The sequence below is a fragment of the Rhamphochromis sp. 'chilingali' genome (assembly GCF_963969265.1).
Source record: "Rhamphochromis sp. 'chilingali' genome assembly, chromosome: 10".
In the NCBI taxonomy this organism is placed as follows: domain Eukaryota; kingdom Metazoa; phylum Chordata; class Actinopteri; order Cichliformes; family Cichlidae; genus Rhamphochromis; species Rhamphochromis sp. 'chilingali'.
The window spans coordinates 26,964,002-26,981,435 of record NC_137937.1 but is presented as its reverse complement, the minus strand read 5'-3'; the positions used below and the strand labels follow the sequence as shown (position 1 = coordinate 26,981,435).

General features: G+C 40.2%; 1 protein-coding gene across 2 annotated transcripts in view; it reads left to right on the top strand.

The window, feature by feature from the left end:
• Nucleotides 1-6,314: 6,314 nt before the first annotated feature.
• The window catches only part of sh2b3 (SH2B adaptor protein 3), a 75,591-nt gene continuing 64,471 nt past the window's right edge, over nt 6,315-17,434 (top strand). Inside the window, exon 1 of one of the 2 annotated variants that reach the window (XM_080894226.1) lies at nt 6,315-6,613. The gene's annotated coding sequence lies outside the window, so the exon portion shown is untranslated. Of the gene's footprint in view, nt 6,618-17,434 lie in introns of both variants that reach the window. The other variant, XM_080894227.1, reaches the window with a different exon arrangement.

Here is a 17,434-nt window from a genome sequence, read left to right as displayed (position 1 = left end):
ACTCATAAACATAAGGTAGAGTAATAAACAAACTGATCACTGGACTTCAGAGTTCCCTCTCTTAATTAATCTGAATGTTCTGTGTGAAGTCCTTCCAGACTTCTGCTCATGAATATCATTAATGCATGCCACCCATCCACATCCCCCATGCAACTGCCACCTGAGAGAACGTTGTTATGATACATGAAGAGATGTGTTTTGCTGCGATCTGGTGTCTGTCTCAAACTTTAACTGGTCAAGAAACTACTTACTTTGCTTGTTGTGACTGCACACTCAGTGAGGTGCAGCTAGCCTTGGGCTCAATGCCTTATTTGCAGAGCTTCTGCGACACGTTAGTCTTGCAGGGTTGCAAGTGTTGCTTACTGCCTGCTCTATTTACCTGCACCTCCTGACCTATTAGTGCCTTCATGAACTGAATACTACCATGTAAGTAGTAAGACATTTAGGACGACAGTGGATTAGATGATTATTTTTACTGTTTGTCTCTTTTTTTCTCTTCCAGAAATGGAGAAGCACATTTTATATAACTGTATGTCTGGTGTCTGATGCGCTCAGTTTCTCACTTGCAAAAGGATTAAGAAATTCTTTAATGGTGCATGTTTGACATTTTCAATACAGAAGAGAGACGTCTCTTTCGTTGGGTTGCCATTAGCTCTGCAGCACATAAAAAAGACACACACAGAAACACACACACATGCATTTTTCTTGAAGTTCATTTCACTTTTCTCCTAATTTAGTTTCGAGGGCGAGCTTCTTGTTTCAGTGTTTTTTAGTTGTATTTGAATATGCATGTATATCATATCAAGACATTAAGGGAAATGCACCTGACTATTATCTTTTCTAGTTTTTGAAATTTTAATTGCAAAGGTTTTACACCTAGTTTGGTTTTTAGTTTTTATTGCCACTTCCTAGCTTTTATATCAGTCTTGGTACAGTATGAGTCTGAATGCATACAGTCATATTAAATAGCTATACAGACACAGACTGCACACATCTCTCCTGCATCTTTGTGAGCTCTTCTGCTCACTAGAGGAGATCTAAACAGTAACACATAAACACATATTCACACTTTGTCTCACCAGCTGCATTTCTAAATTGCAGTGAAATTAAATCATTCTTTAAAGATCTATTTCTGCTTTTCAGAGAATAGATGTGTGAGGTTCTTCAAAACCTGCAAACTGCCAGAGCATTTCCCGGTGGCCTGAAGGTCATTTTCGGCCTGCAGCGAACCGTCAGTGAACATGCATTGAACTTGAGCAGCAAAGTCACAGCAAACACAAGAGAGCTGACGGACCTCTCAGGCGTGACTCTGCAGGGTTCATGGTGAGCACCGAAAAGGGGAAGTGCATGTGGGCTTGCTCTTTCTTTCTGTAAAGCCTTTACATGCTTCTAGTGGAGTCAATCGGCATAATGCTGACTCCTCTAGAAGAAACATGGAGCACAGAAGGAGAGATTGGAAAAGAGGGAATGAAAAACATGAGCATGAAAACGCATAGTTAGCCTTTTTTTGTACTCTTGTAGCTCATGCTCAATTTCAGTACGTTCAAGGTTGCATTGTAGATTTATTGCATGACGTATGAAAACTTTTCTGTGTCTGTCCTTGTGGCAGCAGAGCTGATTCTGCTGTCTGTGCAGTGATGCAGAGGGCCTTCAGTATTGCCCATGATGGATAACAGTTTGTTTAACTTCAAGTGTTTTCCCACTTTGCAGGAAATCCCAGAGTAAGACTCACTAATTACTTTATTGAGTCTGCTCCAATGCTGCTCCCAGAGCACAACATACCGTTCTCACCATGGCAGACTGGTAGAAAATCTCTAGATAAGGGGAACTCACACAAAAATGTGTGTGGTGCTCTTGGTTTATATAAATATTTATTATTAAACTTTGGATGTTAAAACTGAGAGACTTTTCAAATTTAAAATTGCTGACACGGAAATTCTAGCATATCCAGTCATGGAGCTGTTCACATTATGTGTGCGTTGTGTTATATTCACAATTACATTATTACACTTGCAGCCATTAGCATATATCTACAACCACAATAGCTGACTTTTGCTCTTTTTTTTGGTTTCTTAATTTTGTCATGAAGTCTCATCTCCATTCAAATCACTTTTTGGTTACACGGTTCAGTTCCGTTAGTTTTCATTAGTGCATAACACCATTATCACTGATACATGAATGACTTGCGCAGAAAAGGGGTAGGAGTGATACAGTGTGATTTTATGTTTGTTTGTTTGTTTGTTTTTCAAATTGCAAAATGTAATATTGAGACAGCTTTCATTTTTAGCACGTATCATTAAAAGTCATCTTTTTTCACAACTCCAAAAGTTTGTTACTGTAATCGCAGACTGAAGGAATATGTGACTGTGCCAAATTAACACTGTCATGCAGTCTGATGCCTCGACTCTGCTGGCTGGGTTCTCTGCGGGTGCTTTGGCTTCCTCCTTCAGTACAAAGGCATGTTAGATTAAATTGTGATTCTGAAATGTCAGTAAGTGTGGCTACGTCTGAATCGATGGGCTAGTGACCTGTCCAAGGTATATCCTGCCTTTGCTCAGTGACAGAAGGGATAGACTCGAGGAAATGTAAGTTTATTGTGTAAATATCCAGTGATTTTTAACCGATTTCCCTTTATGATACCGTAAAAAAGACGTTTTCTATAAACAGGCACACGCTCCTCATGCACTGCAGGCCGTCTACCATTAGATGTCGCTGTTTAACAATTTTAGATATGTATTTCACAAATAGCTTCAAACTTTATACTCATACCTGGCAATATAATTTAACGTTTTTACCATCAAACAAGAAATAAACAACGGATTTCGGGTCTCTAGAGAAGTAAAAAGCAAAAACAAAACAGAAAAACACAACAATCCATTGTAGGTCAAGATAAAATATGTCTTCGTTTGTTTTTATTTCCCCTGTCTTATGTGTTAGAGAGAAAGAGAAAATATTAACGTCACATTTAAGTGATCTCCTTACTTTAAAGTATAGCATAGTACAGATCTACTGAGTTAAAGCCACAGCAAACAACATTACACACCTGAACATCTGTTTTGTTAATAATTTTTTTTTTTAAATGATCTGCATCCATAAATAAAGTACCAAAATAAAGGTGCAATAACTAAAAGACTTCACCTAAGAAACTAGACACCTTTTGCAGTAACCTGCCCAGGATGGTATTCAATAGGAGCTACTTCCTCCCTGATAATTTCAACATAAAAGTACACTCTTAAAGCTAAACACTGGTGACTCAGAAAGTGTTTTTTCATCTATGTATATCACACTTCTGTCATAAAATCTGTCCTTATGACAGTTTTAGAAGATTATTAAAGGATACATTTACAGCTGTGGATACATCTCATTGAGTGAAATCAGCTGAGACACAATACAGTGTTTGTGTGCATAAAAATGGGTCAGTGGTGGCAAACATATAAGCATGTTTGCACAGGAAATAGGTTGCTGACACTGCTGGGCCAGAGTGATTATAGACCGCCCAGCTGTCCCAAACATCCTGTGTTTGTTGTGAGCTCATTTAACTTCATATTTTTTGTGAATATGCAGTCATACAGGATGACAATAAATTAAATGACATGCGTGTTTTCAGGCAGATTGTGCCTTGTTTCAATATTTGGTGCATATTCCTAAATAGGTTCATATTTGATTGTATCATGTCGAGCACAGTGCCAGTGAAAAGTGGCTGTAAGTAATTTAGTTGGTGTGCACTGAGCTGTACAATTAAGAGACTGATTTCATGCTGTTTTATGCTTGTCTTGCGCCACATGCATGTCACAGGAAAATATCTGACAGCTGCAGTTTGCAAATAGAATTAGATGAGCACATTCAGTTACTGTATTTTTAATAAATTCTGCATTTAAACAGAGCATTTGCTAAATGCAGTCAGCTGTTTAATACTTGCCACGTGTATAATTAATAATAACACGATCTAAGGTGACGATAAATAATTACTATAATGTGAACAGGGGCCATGTTGCATGCAAAGTGAGGATATTGATAGCAAAAAGACAACTGAAAACTAAAAGTAGGCGTGATAGAATTTCAGTTGACTCAAATAAAAATGAAACCTTGACTCTGAAAACCAATAAAAACAAAGTAAAGCACTCTCATAAAACACACTAACAATAAATAAATACATAAATCAAACAGGAAATGTCCCGAGTTTTCATCTGTGTAATTTTGGTCAAATTTGTCAACAAGCCCCACATTTCTTCATGATTTCATGTTAACTGCCATCACAATGTGACGTTTGTTTTGTAATAGTCTACTTACTAGAAACACCCAACATATTATAAGAATTAAAAAGACTGAATCTGAAACTAATGAAAAATGAAGTAAAAGTGAACTGTGGAAACAAACTGAAAGGAAAATATAAAGGAAAGTTCATTAGAAATACAAAACAGAAGAAAAAAGTAAGGTGTGGTTTATGTTGATTTCATGTATCACTATTTCATCACAGAGGGTCCTGTTCTCATCTTGTACTAGAGATCTTAAACAGCACTGTATGGGGTTTATTTGCAAGACTCCACAAAGATCGCCTGGTTATCTCTGCTCTTTGCCTGAATTTAAACATAGGACTTTAAATGTCAGCTCACAGGACATTGTTACCTTGGCTGTACCTTTTACCCACAGCAAACTATGGAAGAACTACATTTGAATACTTTCCTGCACACAGATGGAACAAGCTAAAAAAAAACCCAAAAAACTATGAAGTTATCTGATTCCATTGGAGCATTTTAAAATGTTATATTTGTGTATCTGCAACTACTCTTGTACTTTTTCTTTTTCCTTCTGTCTTCTCATTTACAACAAGTCCCTTTAGGGTTGCTTTGGCAACCCCTAAAGGGACCTCTTGTACATAGCTTTTTTCATTTCTGAGCGTGTATACTGTGTCATTGTGACTTTGTGCTCTTAAACTGTATGCCCTTTGTTGAAAAGAAGATCTCAATCTCAATGGCCATCTATTTGAATAAAACAATTTAATTCTACTCTTTCTTTTGGCTGCTTCCTTTAGGGGTCACCACAGTGGATGGTCTGGCTCCAGCTGACCCTATCCATAGGATTCACACCATCTGCACTGTTCTCCTTCACTACATCCATGAGCCTCCTCTGTGATCAACATCTTTTGTCCAGTATATCCAGTCTCTCTCTTCTACACAAGTCCAGACCATCTCACTAACTTTGTCCTAAAACCGCTCAAGCCGTCCCTCTGATGTACTCATTTCTAATCCCGTCTAACTTGGCCACTCCCAACAAACATGTAAACATCTTCCACTCTGCCCCCTCCAGCTCAGCCTCCTGTCTTTTTGTTTGTGCCACCATCTCTAAACCATAGATCATAGCAGGTCTCACCAACATCCTGTAAACCTTCCCTTTCACTCTTGCTGTAATTATCTCAAATCACATCCGACACTCGTCTCTGGGCCTGCACTCTCTTCTTCACTTCTCTTGTGCACTGTCCGTTGCTTTCGATGGTTGACCCCAGGTATTTAAAGTCATGCACCTTCACTACCTCTACTCCTTGCAGCTTTACAGTACACACACGCGTATTCTGTCTTATTTGCACTGACTCTCCATTTGCCCTTTTGGTTGGACATTTCCCGTGTGCCTGCGTGGGCCTCCTCCTCTACTCCACCTTCCTCTCACAGTCCAAAGACATGCATTATAGACTTATTGGTCATTCTAATTTCGCCATGTAAGGCAGAAAAGGTGACTTGTAAATGTACGGTTAAAAAATTGTTTTTACAGAGCAGTAAGACAAGAAAAGTACATTACATTTCACTTTGAATTTTTATTTTCATTTAGGTTTAGTTTCAGTTCCTTTCCTGTGTGGATCTGCTCATTTCAGTTTAGTTTTTATTGTTGGAAAATGTTCTGTTTCAGTTCAGTTTTTATTAGTTTCAGTGTTACTTTTGGTGTTTATTTTTTAATTGGGGTGGCATTTGTCAGTCTATTACAATGCAAACACTTCTCATCATGTAGACATTGCAGTCTCAATGAACATGAAAAAAGCAAACGCTAAAACTAAGCACATTACCTTGGTGGTTTTTATTCTAATGAGCTTTGTAAGCATACAGTTTGTTTGTCTTTATAAAAGAAACTCATTTTTAATTCTTATTTAATTTAAGTAAAATATTTTCCACGCAATATTTTACTTTTGTTTTAGTCTACTGTAATAACGGTGTTACAATTCGGATATTGCCTCCTTAAGATAGAAAGTCTTATTTTGAAAATACAAATGCGGAAGTAAGTTTAATCGCGAAAGCTCACTGGACCGCCACACTTTTTTTTTCTTTTTTTTTTTGACGGAAACGAGGGCTAACCATTTTTTTCCGCGTCAAGTTCGTGGCTGAAAGTTTTCTTCCTCTCTCTTTTTTCCCCCCTTTTGCGGAGGACCAGTCGCATGCAGTCACAATGAGGGAGAAAGCGAAGGACTTTTTATCGCACGGCTTCTCCTCCGGTGTCCACTTCACGTTGCTCTTCACTGACGTCGTTTAGACTTACTTTAATGCACAACACATTTCCGTTATGCGAAGTCCAACTTGTTGGTTAGTCGTCGTGCTGCGGTGGGTGCCCATCCGAGATAACGGAGAACGTGAGTATGTTGTGGCAGTAACTTTCACCCCCCCTCCCTCTCCCACACTCTCTTCTTAGCATTGCTAAACTTTTCTTTCTTTCTTTCTTTCTTTTTCTTTCTTTATTAAATGTAGCCGCTTGGCGACTAATCCCAAAATATGCAGCAGCCATGTGAACATTTTTTCTTCAAGGTCGGAAAAAAGAAATGTAAAAAAAAAAACAAAAAACGTGGTTGTGTATAGTTTAAAGGGTCTGCAGGAGTAGCTTCCCGAGTTGGTTGCATGCAGGCGGTGCTGGCGCAGATTTTCCTTTAATTTTTTTCCCTTTTGCCCCTAAAGTGTTTTTTTTTCTTTTAACTAGAAATTAACTTGGTCCTGTCAAACCACAGAACAGCTTCTTCTGTCTCAGCGAGCACAGCTGTCACAATATACACACATGGAAATGTGCAGTTGGCAAGTTTGTAACTAACTCGAGTGAATTTATGTCACTCAAAAAATTGTTTAAGGCTTTGGCGCAAATTTACTCAGCAGTGGTCGCCATGGTGATGACGCAATACTAATCCCACTGACCCTTGATTTTAGGGATTCGTGTCAGGTATTTAAATACAGAGACAGGCACTGATAAAGTACGCTTTAAAAAAATACCGTGTTAAAAACGTGCATCTGAAATTTAGTTTGCGCCTATTCATGACTGCTGGATGGAGATTAGAAACTAGTGGGGAGAAGCCACTTGGTTTGAGAGTCCAGTGCTGTGTGAGTGTGTGTCTGTGTGTGTGAGAGAGAGTAAATCAAAGTACTCATTTTGGTGTGTGTGTGTGTTGGAAGGAATTCAGGTCTATTTCTGGCTCATGGCTGTTTGTGTGTGTGTGTGTGTGTGTGTGTGTGTGTGTGTGTGTGTGTGTGTGTGTGTGTGTGTGTGTGTGTGTGTCTTTGTTTGCACCGATTCCAGCTTTTAGAGCTTTGAAATGAAGGTACTTTTGGGAAGGTGAAGGCGTGTTGTGCCTTTAGTTGTGATGGTTCAGTTCAAGGTGTGTGAATGTGGAGTGCTTTATGTGGCAACGTTGGTCTGTGTGTGTACTACAGGAGCATGATCCTTCAAAGTAAAAGCTTCACTAGCTGTGGTGGTTGCTGAAATCCTCTGACCAAAAAATGTGTAGTAAAGAGCAGATGGAAAACTACATTCTAAGATGCTTTTTGGAAAATATTGGGGTTATGGTTCAGATGAAAACAAAAAACACCAGAGGCTGCTAAACATGTTTTTTTTTTTTTTTTTTTTTTTTTTGGGCCTGTCCCGTTTGGCTCTTTTGCCATCAGAATTGTTGTCTAAAGGCAAAGAAAGATGCCCAACGGATTTACTTTACCAAACTGACCATCCCAGCCTTGCCGTAATGGTCCATTTGATTCACCTTTTATTGTTTATTTTATTTTCACTTACTGAATACGGGACAGACTTGACTGGGGGAAAGAAGGGGAGAAAGAAAGAGGGAAAGAGAAACAGCTGAGAAGAGGGACGGGAGAGAAGGGCAAAAGACAAAAACCAACAGAACGGGCAGAGAAAAAAAATGCATATATCAATCACCTGGATCACCTGCTGAGAAAGAAAAAAGAAAGCAAGCAGAAGAGAACAAGAGTAATAGAATAAACAACATCACAATGATATATGGGAATATGACAGTAAATACTAAATGTTAAACATTATTGTGCAGCACATAAGATCAACAGAACACAGTGTGCTTTGAGGTAGGAGCCAAAAAGGGTGTAGTTTGTGGGTGTGATCACCCGTGTGTACACCTGTGAGCATGGACGCGCTTGTTTTTTGTTTTTTTAAAAGGTTCCTTCATGTAATAATCTGCTAGAGGGTGTGGGGGGACCACAGCCCCGTCCTCCAGGGCGTGAAGCAGGTGTGGAGGAGATCAAAACTCCAGACATCCAGAGGCCCCCAGAACACAAGAGACCAAGGAAGACCAACAGAGGGGCAGCTGCGCCACTGTCCCAGAAAGAGCTGAGGAGAGTCCCAGATGAGGGCTCACTCAGCAGCCGCGGAGCAGAAGCCAGGGGGAGTTGCAGTGACGCGCCCGTGAGCTCCGCCGGCAGCCAGCTGCGCCTGAGTGACCGAGCCCCAGGCCGAGAGGCCGGGGGCACCCCACCTCCGAAGTGGCCCGAGCGAGCCCCAGGCTCCAGGCCCCGATAAGCGGCCGCCAAGGAGTGAGCCGGTGTGTACCTGGACGCCCATCCCCGGACACAAAGAACCACCAACGCACCGATGTCTGAGGGGGTCCGCCACTGGCAGGGGAAGTGGTGGTAGGGGGAGATAGGCCTCCAAACCTTGGAGGGCCTGAGATGTCCCCAGAGAGGTGGCGCCTGACACCCAACCTGACATATAGACACAGACATACAGGCACACACAGATACAAACATCCATTCCCACCCTCATGCTCTCATATGCACTTACTCCACACTCAACCAACGTGGAGACAGACATAAAGAGACGTTGTACACACGATCACACTCCCCAAGCGTACTCTACAAACCGGGTCTAGGTGCCCCCGCCCCTGGAGGGGGGAACTGCACCCAGACCCAGGTGGTGTTTCCCTTTTCCCTGCGGTGCTAAACATGTTAATACCAATGTATTAACACTCAATTGGGGTTTGTTTTGTTGTGATATAACTTGGGGAGTACCACATCAAGGCTTAAATGCATTTTTTATTTAAAACATTTTCATGACCACCAGATATGTTTTGCCATCCTTAATCGCCATCAAATGGGTAAAATAGCATAAAGACATGCTGACTTCAGTAAAATTAGAAGGCCCATTACATGCACCACTGTTTGGGTCACAATATAATTACAACATTATATTGGAGGTAATAATGAGCTGTCATTCACGTTAACATTTTCTTTGCATAATTCTGCCTCTTCTACATTTTTCGGTGGTTACGTTATTTTACTTTTGCCCGTGTGTGATCTGTGTGATATTAACAGGTGCTGAAGCTTACCTGCAGGGTACATATTTACCTTGTGAGGTCTGCATACTTTGACGACTGAGTCATTTCGATGCAACAGTCACACCTTGAGCCACAGAGGCAAAAAATATCCCTCTTGGGTGGTAAAGTAACACGGCTTTGTATATAGTTTCTTTGGCTGATAATTTTAACTCTGTCGAGCCAACCTGACGTGGTTTATGCCAGACAGGCCTGCAAAGCCAGGAGAATATTTAACGGTGCATTGGGTTAAGGGAGCGCTATTCAGTCACCATAACTTACAGTGTGGGATAAAGAGCGATGGTGAGCGATGTAGGTGCAGCCATGGCTACGTCTTCTGTGCAGAAATTAATGAATTAGAAAGGCGAAAGAGAGACAGCAAGGACTTTAGTTCCTGCTTCCAGCATGAAGAGAATGTAATGTAGGCCATACCAGCTGGAAAACAGTGAACCATATCAGACACAAACTAAAATGACCGAACTGATTGCATCAGAAGGTGAAACTGTATTGAGTCATGAAATATTCCTTTTTTTGTAGTTTAACCACAAGTTAACTCTTTTGTCTGTTGTGATAGTATCTTTTGTTTGAAAATACATCCTAAAAAATTCTTCAGTCTTGGTCGTCATTGTTATAAGCTGGTGAAAACCCTCCACAGACTAAAGCCTATCTGTAATCTTTTTACAGGTTTGCAGCACTTCCAGATTCCTGTTTGGCTTGTGTAGTCTCAAGTGAAACTGTTATTTCTCAGAAAAAAACCCTTTTACTTCCCCACAGATTTTCTTGATTTCTGATGCATGGATGCATTGGTTCTGTCTTCACTTCTCTTTTGCTCTTTGTGGTATGGCTAAAGTGGGGGTGTCACACTTATAGGCCACATGCAACCCAATTTGATCTCAAGTGGGCTATGCCCGTAAAACCGTATCAATGCAAAGGAAGAAAGGGAAGAAAAAACTGAATATACAATCACAAGTATATTCTAACAGAGACATGCCATTAAAAATGAGCTCGAGTTGAACATTATGCCTGACCTTTGGCATTCATGTAGTGCATTTGCTCTCATTGCAATTTACTAATCAGAGTGGAGCTATAGAAGGAACAAAACCTTCACATGTGGTGTTGTTGTAACTAAACAGCATTAGTGTTTTATGACTTTTATTAATCCGACAGCCTGGTTAGATCTTAAAATCCTTTTGGCTTTCTGTACATTTTCATTCCTGTGCGATCCAGGATTAGCAGTGCATTTTGATATGATTACTTGGTTGGGGATTTTATGCAATACAGCACATTAATATCCTGGAAGCTGTGAAAGAAAGGAGTGCAGCTTAATCGTGATCATTTTTACTTTTTTTGTTTTTTGAACCAGTTGTGCATCCAGAAACAAGTGAGAGGAGTGAACTCTGAAGCTTTGGCTATCAGATGCGGATCAGACACTGTCATGGTTCGATGTCTTGAACTGAGATGTTATCAGAGTCAGCTTTTCCGCTTCCCCCAGGGGTTCTAAGAAATCCACTGATGAGACCACGAGAGAGGTCTGACTAGAGCTGGGCGATATGAGATTTTTTCATATCACGATATGTTTTTTTCATTTCAGGCGATAACGATATCTATCACGATATAAGCCAAATAACTATATTTGTAAGATTTAAATGTGCCGTTGCTCACAAGTAAAATGTGAAATAATCAGCAGCTTGTTTTTATTTAAATATTTATTTCCCATAATAATTTCAACAGGGTAGATGTACTTAAGGAACATGAGACTTTTTCAGATAAATAAAGGCAAATATTGCAAACTACACAAAAGGCAGCCGCTAAAGCGTTTAAGTTTCAAAATAGAACAAACGAAACAGACTAAATTGTCAATTCCACTTAGAAACAAAATATTAATTCTAAAAATAAATCTTAGTTTGTTTTACAGAAGAACAGACAAAATTGACTAACTTTTGTCAATATCAAATAAACTGAGAACTAAAAGGAAATTCTCAATCTCTCCTTGTTGTATAGCTTAGCTTTTCAAACACTTTTAACAGTTACTTTAGTCTGACAAAAGCCGAATGACGCATTAGCGCTTCCAGTCAGAGACTGAGGCTACGTCCACACGTACACGGGTATTTTTGAAAACGGAGATTTTCCGTTTTCGTTTTAAAAAATAATCCCGTCCACACATAAAGGCAGAAATGAAGGAAAACGCTGCTATGAACATGCCAAAGCAGCAGGTGGCGCTAGATTCCTAACCGTGCAGAAATGTTGGCCAATCAGAAGTCTAGAAGCCTCGGTGGGAAAAAGTAAACAAAGCTGGGGCATAGAAGCAGAACCGAGTCGTATGTGTGGAGGGACAGTAACTGTGTGTATATGTAAGCATTTAAACACTGCAGAGAGTAGAATTAACAGTATTGTAGAAATTCATTTCACCGAAACAATAACGTGGCGCACAGTGTGACGCATGCACCAGTTTATTGTATTTCCAGACTTGCTTTCGGCACAATTTACAGTGCACGCTACTGTTTTTTTGTCAGACTTGAAATAGCCGAAATACCTTCACACTACGGAACTTCTATGGCTCTTCCGTTCGACAATCTCTCCGGCATTGGAACCATCATCTGTTTTCTCTTCGGTCATGCTCGGTTGATTTTTCTAGTCGGCACACTCATTTCCTCCATTATGCGCTGGCTCCATTACCCGCTGGCTGCTTCCCAAACAAACACAGTGCGGCTTGGTACTTGTGCTGTACGTAACGCGACGTGACGCTGCGGCTGTGATTGGTTCGGTTCTGCGCTACGATACTTGATTTGGATTGTCTGACCTTTTTTTTTTTTTTTTTTTTTTTTTTATATTAAGAGGACAAGAGCGGCGAGGTCTATCGCGATAGCTTGATTTCTCTATCGAGTAAAAGTTATATCGCGATACATATCGTTATCGTTCTATCGCCCAGCTCTAGGTCTGACCCACAGTGGCCTCAGTGGGGAAGAGGGAGGAGGCGGCAAAAGAGAGAGGAGAGCCATGGGAGATAATTTGGCAGGGAGCTGGGAGTTGACTGAGAAATAAAGAAGAAACAAATTAGGACCAAAAAAAGGGGAAGGAAAGAAGGCTATTTTCTGGTCATAACAGACTTTCTACAATAACCCGGACATTATTGAGCTGTTGGTGTATGTTTATGTGATATGACTTGCACAGCTTTTGGCATCTGAGTCCTAAAATTTTAGCTTTAATTGTGGATTCTCACCACAGACACACACAAACATATACATATAAGGCGTTCACTAGGGTTAAGTACTTGCCTGTGTGTGAACACGTTTGTGCAAGTGTTAGAGAGGGGATACGCATGCGTGCCTGTGTTTTTTCCAAAACAGCAATAATTAGAGAGTGTGTGTGTGGGTGTGTGTTTTACTCCAATGCACCCTTGTTCTTGTTGTTGGAAGAATGTTGATTATAGTCTTGATTTAGCTGCAGCAGCATAAGGATCTCACTTAAAAGCATGTGTGCGCTTGCAGGCTCGGCATTTGCTGGACATTGATGGATATGTGTGTGTGGGTGGTTGCACACAGTGAAGGTGTATGATGGGGTCAAGAGTTTGTTTTGTTTTCAAGTTGTCCAAAGAAACACTGCCCGTCATGACAAGTTTTTCCAGATTCCTTGGCTGCGTGGTGCAGAGCTGGAGTTGTTCGCTGCATTTAAACTGTGCTATTCTTTTGTTGTTGTTTAATTTTTTTACAAAAATGCTAAGTACTTCATGGTTGTAGTATTGCAAATGTGAGAATTTTCTGCCCTTGCATGTCAGACAGAGCTGTGTTTTTCTATTTAGCAGAAATACGAGTCGTGTCTCAGCTGAAGTGAAAGTAGGATTACATTTCTCACACAAAATGTCCAGTTTGCAGCAAGTCCCATCACAAGCACATAATTTGCTATCAGTGCAGAAAAACAGGATTCTTGGGAAATGTCTTTGTGCCAAAAAGAGGCACTTTGTAAGGCCTAACACAGAAACTCTGTTCGCTCCTTATAAGCCCCAACGTAGAAAGGTTTAGACTAGCCTTCCGGGAAGGCAGATGCCTGCAGATGATTCACTGCTGATCTGAGTGAATGATGGAGTCAATTATGTCTCAGCCAAATCCCAACAACAACTCAACACAGTGATGGAGTATTGCACCTCTTAAATATTGGCAAAGTGAATCAGAACAATCATGTGACTCATTCATAAAGTGCTTGTGGATTTCAGACAGACATGTATGTGGAGTTTTGAGTCGTGAATGTGTGAATCGACTGAATTGTTTTGATTTGACTCAGTTTTAGTGGTGAGTAGCTGAGTCAAGGATTGTGTCATCAACTTTTCTGAAACTAAGCTTTTGATCCCTTACCTTCCAGTAAGAAGTTGAGGTTGAGCTTTCGGTGACAGTCGAGCTGAGAAGCTGTTTTTAAATTCAACAGTGAACTGATTTTTGTGTTTAACGGTAAAAAAAACCCCACTCTCATTTGTTCTTGGCCAACAATTTCTAAGCTAATTAGACCAAAATTTGAATATCTCTTGATAATGTGGGGATATTTTGTACCCAAAAGGTCAGAGGTAAAGTTTTGGCTCGGTTTTCGACCTGTGTGAGTAGGGGCTCAGTTCTTCAGTGATCTGTTTGGATTGCAGGCAGCCATTTTTGTTGTGAGTGAGTCTGGCCACTGGTCTTTGTAATTATTCATACATCTGTTTATTTATTGATTGGCAGTTTTGGTTCTCTATTGGAGCTGAGTGTCAAAAGTAATATCCATATGAATGTCAGCAGAACATTGCTTTGTAACAAGATGATCAACCCACCTGTCAGTGTTTTTTGATATTGTGACTCATTTGTGTAGCTTTAGGGAAAATAATAATTAAATATTAAAAGTCAGGAGTGTATCATTTATCCTGTGATGACGCAGAAATGCAACAGATTTGTGACACATCAGTGGTGGATATTCTCTTGTTCCCTTCTATGTTTGCATTAGTCTGCATCACAGAGCTGGAGAAATCAAGAGGGGATAAAAACAGTGGTCAAGACTTGTCTTTTGTACTGGGTACACTGTTTCTTGCTATACACTACATATGGGCAAATTGCTATTACTTAAAGGGGGGGGGGGGGGGGCTCAGGCCTCTGCATTCCGACAACAATAACACAATGCTGCTATTCTTAAGACACAGAAATAAAGTCCAGCCACTTTCTGCCTATTTCCTGTGGTGGGAACTGAGACAGGGAGGCAGGTTGGGAAAGTAGGAAAAGCAAAGGCTGGGTCTATGATGATAAGAAGGAATTCAGACTGTGTGCAGGAGTAATCCACGTTGAGCACTGGAAAACAAAACTGGGGTTTTAGCTTAAATGAAACAGTTAATATGATGATATTATGTATCCTGACTAATACACATCCTTCCAGCTGTCCGACATCCTACCAATGACTAATACAAAACATCTTTACACAATCTGCAGTCTGTCATTATCCTGACCCTGGCATGTGAAGGAAATACTAAACTATAGGGCTCGTGTAGCAACAGGCAAAAGAAAAAAGAGAGAGGCAAGTTATGACTTTGCTTTGATTGTGTGGATTTGACATGTGAGGAGGGAATGAAGTCAGCAGCAAATGACAGGCATCACAGACAGTACAGGCCTCAAAGCTGACAAAACACAACACACAATGAGGTCTGTGTTACAGGCAAACACTTCATTACAATCAGGTCCGGTAAAGGTCTGATTTGGTGTAACAATTCTCAGAAACAGCGGTTTTAGATTACAGCTTTAGGTTTTGTTAGTTTTTTTCTTTCAAAAGAAGACTGATAAAAATTATTTTTGCCAGAGGCCTGATCATGTGATTTCTGATTGGGTCACAGATAAAAACTAAACTCCTCATTTGCGACTAGTATGATTAAAGCAGGCTCCACACGGGCAGACGTTTGACTGATTTTGGTCTCGGTTTCACAACTGTTACACCCCCTGCTTTCACTCCACATCTAACGCGGAGATTTTTTTTTTTACAAGATATTTCCTTCTGATTCTCCTGGAGCATCAGTGTGAGGTATTTTAGCTTTTGGAAGACTGATCAGTTTATTCTAGGCCCCATCACCATTTCTTGTGGCCTCTAGTAAGTACATTTAAACCACTTGAAAGCCACAGTGGGTATGTTATCTGTTCAGCACTGTAGTGGTATTTGAAAAATTCATATCGCGCTTGACATTATAAAGAGTATATCAGTACAGCCGACGTACTGGCCAACACTGAAGCACGTGGAATTGGGTTTACATTTAGTGCTATTTAATCATTCCTATTTTTTCAGCATTTTTGAGTCTTTATAAGGACATAAATTTAAAACACACCGATAAAGAAATCTTCAGGTCTGAAGAAACACGTTTTCAGAATTTAAAGCCAAAATCAAATTTTTGAGCATAAATTTAAGCATCTGTCTGTTGAGATATAAAAGATGAGATATAAAAACTGCACCAATTTGATGATGATGATACAAAATAAAAGAAACAAGCACTGGCAATCCTGGATGTTTGACCTTATTTCTGATAATTCAATGAAGGAAACCTGAAAAAGTGCATTTTCGGGAAACTTGAAGGACTTCTATCACCATGTGGGATAGATGGCTGGTCAACATATTTTCTAATATAGGAATATTTTAACACTTTCAATCTTATGGCATGGCAAGTCCAGATTTGCAGATCTTTGTAGTGTGATTTCAGTCTCAGTTTCAGTATTGTTACACCCCTGCTCTTACTCCGTAGCTTCTTTGTGAGTAATATGGCTACATCCGAATTGTTTTCCTTTGACATGTGTTAGACAAAAGGTTTCCTGCTCATTCTCACAGAGCAACAAGTTAGTGTTTGGAACAGGGATTACAGAGCCAAAGCTTATCCATGTCTTTGTGATATCCAGATTAAACTTGTATAACAACACCACTGGGCTCTGGCTGTGCCTAGTAGTTGCAATCGCCGCCTCCCCTCGTGTTATACCTTTGAATCAGCTGATGCTTTCCTCGGGCTATGGGAAGTTAAGCCCAAAGTTATCTCATGTTTCAGCGCTACTTCCTCCTTTACAATATGTTCTTCAATTATGTAAGCTGTGTGCGTCTCGCTTTCTGCTCTATGTATTATCAAAGCTCTTTCACATCTCACTTCACACAAACAGGAACAGTAAGCCTCAGCCAATCCCAACCCTGCGACTGTATGTCTTTTTCATGTCGGCCTCTGCTTTTATGCACCTGATCAATCGGCCTCAACGCAGCTCGTTGCGGGTAGCTGATGTCAGGCCGTGCCACTTTGGCGTGATGCAGAGCAGCTTGTTGCATTCAAGTATAAAACATGAAGTGAAAGGAATGGAAAAAAGGTCACATGGTGTCGGTTTGTGTTAACTGGTATGTTGCCTATCAGTACAGCAGGCAGTTGTGCTTGTCAAAACAATATTGAATGGTGGCTGTATTAGAGCGAATTCCTGGACCCTTTTCTCTTGAAAACAGACTTGGATAGTAGTGGTATGTGGATTTTTATTCATGTCGGCTTTTTTGTTTTTTATGGATGTTGTTGATCAAACTTGGTGGGACATTTATTAACTTTATGTACACTTACAGCCATGAAGCAGACTCTTCACAGGCATGGCGATATTTTTTCTTAGTTTACCGATCAAACTAGAGAAGTTATGAAAGTATAAATTTGCTAGTTCGTATCGTAGACTGTACATAAAAGATCAGAATCAGAATACTTTATTGATCCCTAAGGGAAATTATTTTTTGTTACAGTGCTCCATTATAAACAAACATTAACAAAGACTGGATGGAGGCAGCCACTGAAGCAGTACCTATTAATTTCTTGATTCCTCGTTTTAAAGTATTTAGTTTAGGTTATTGGTTACTGCC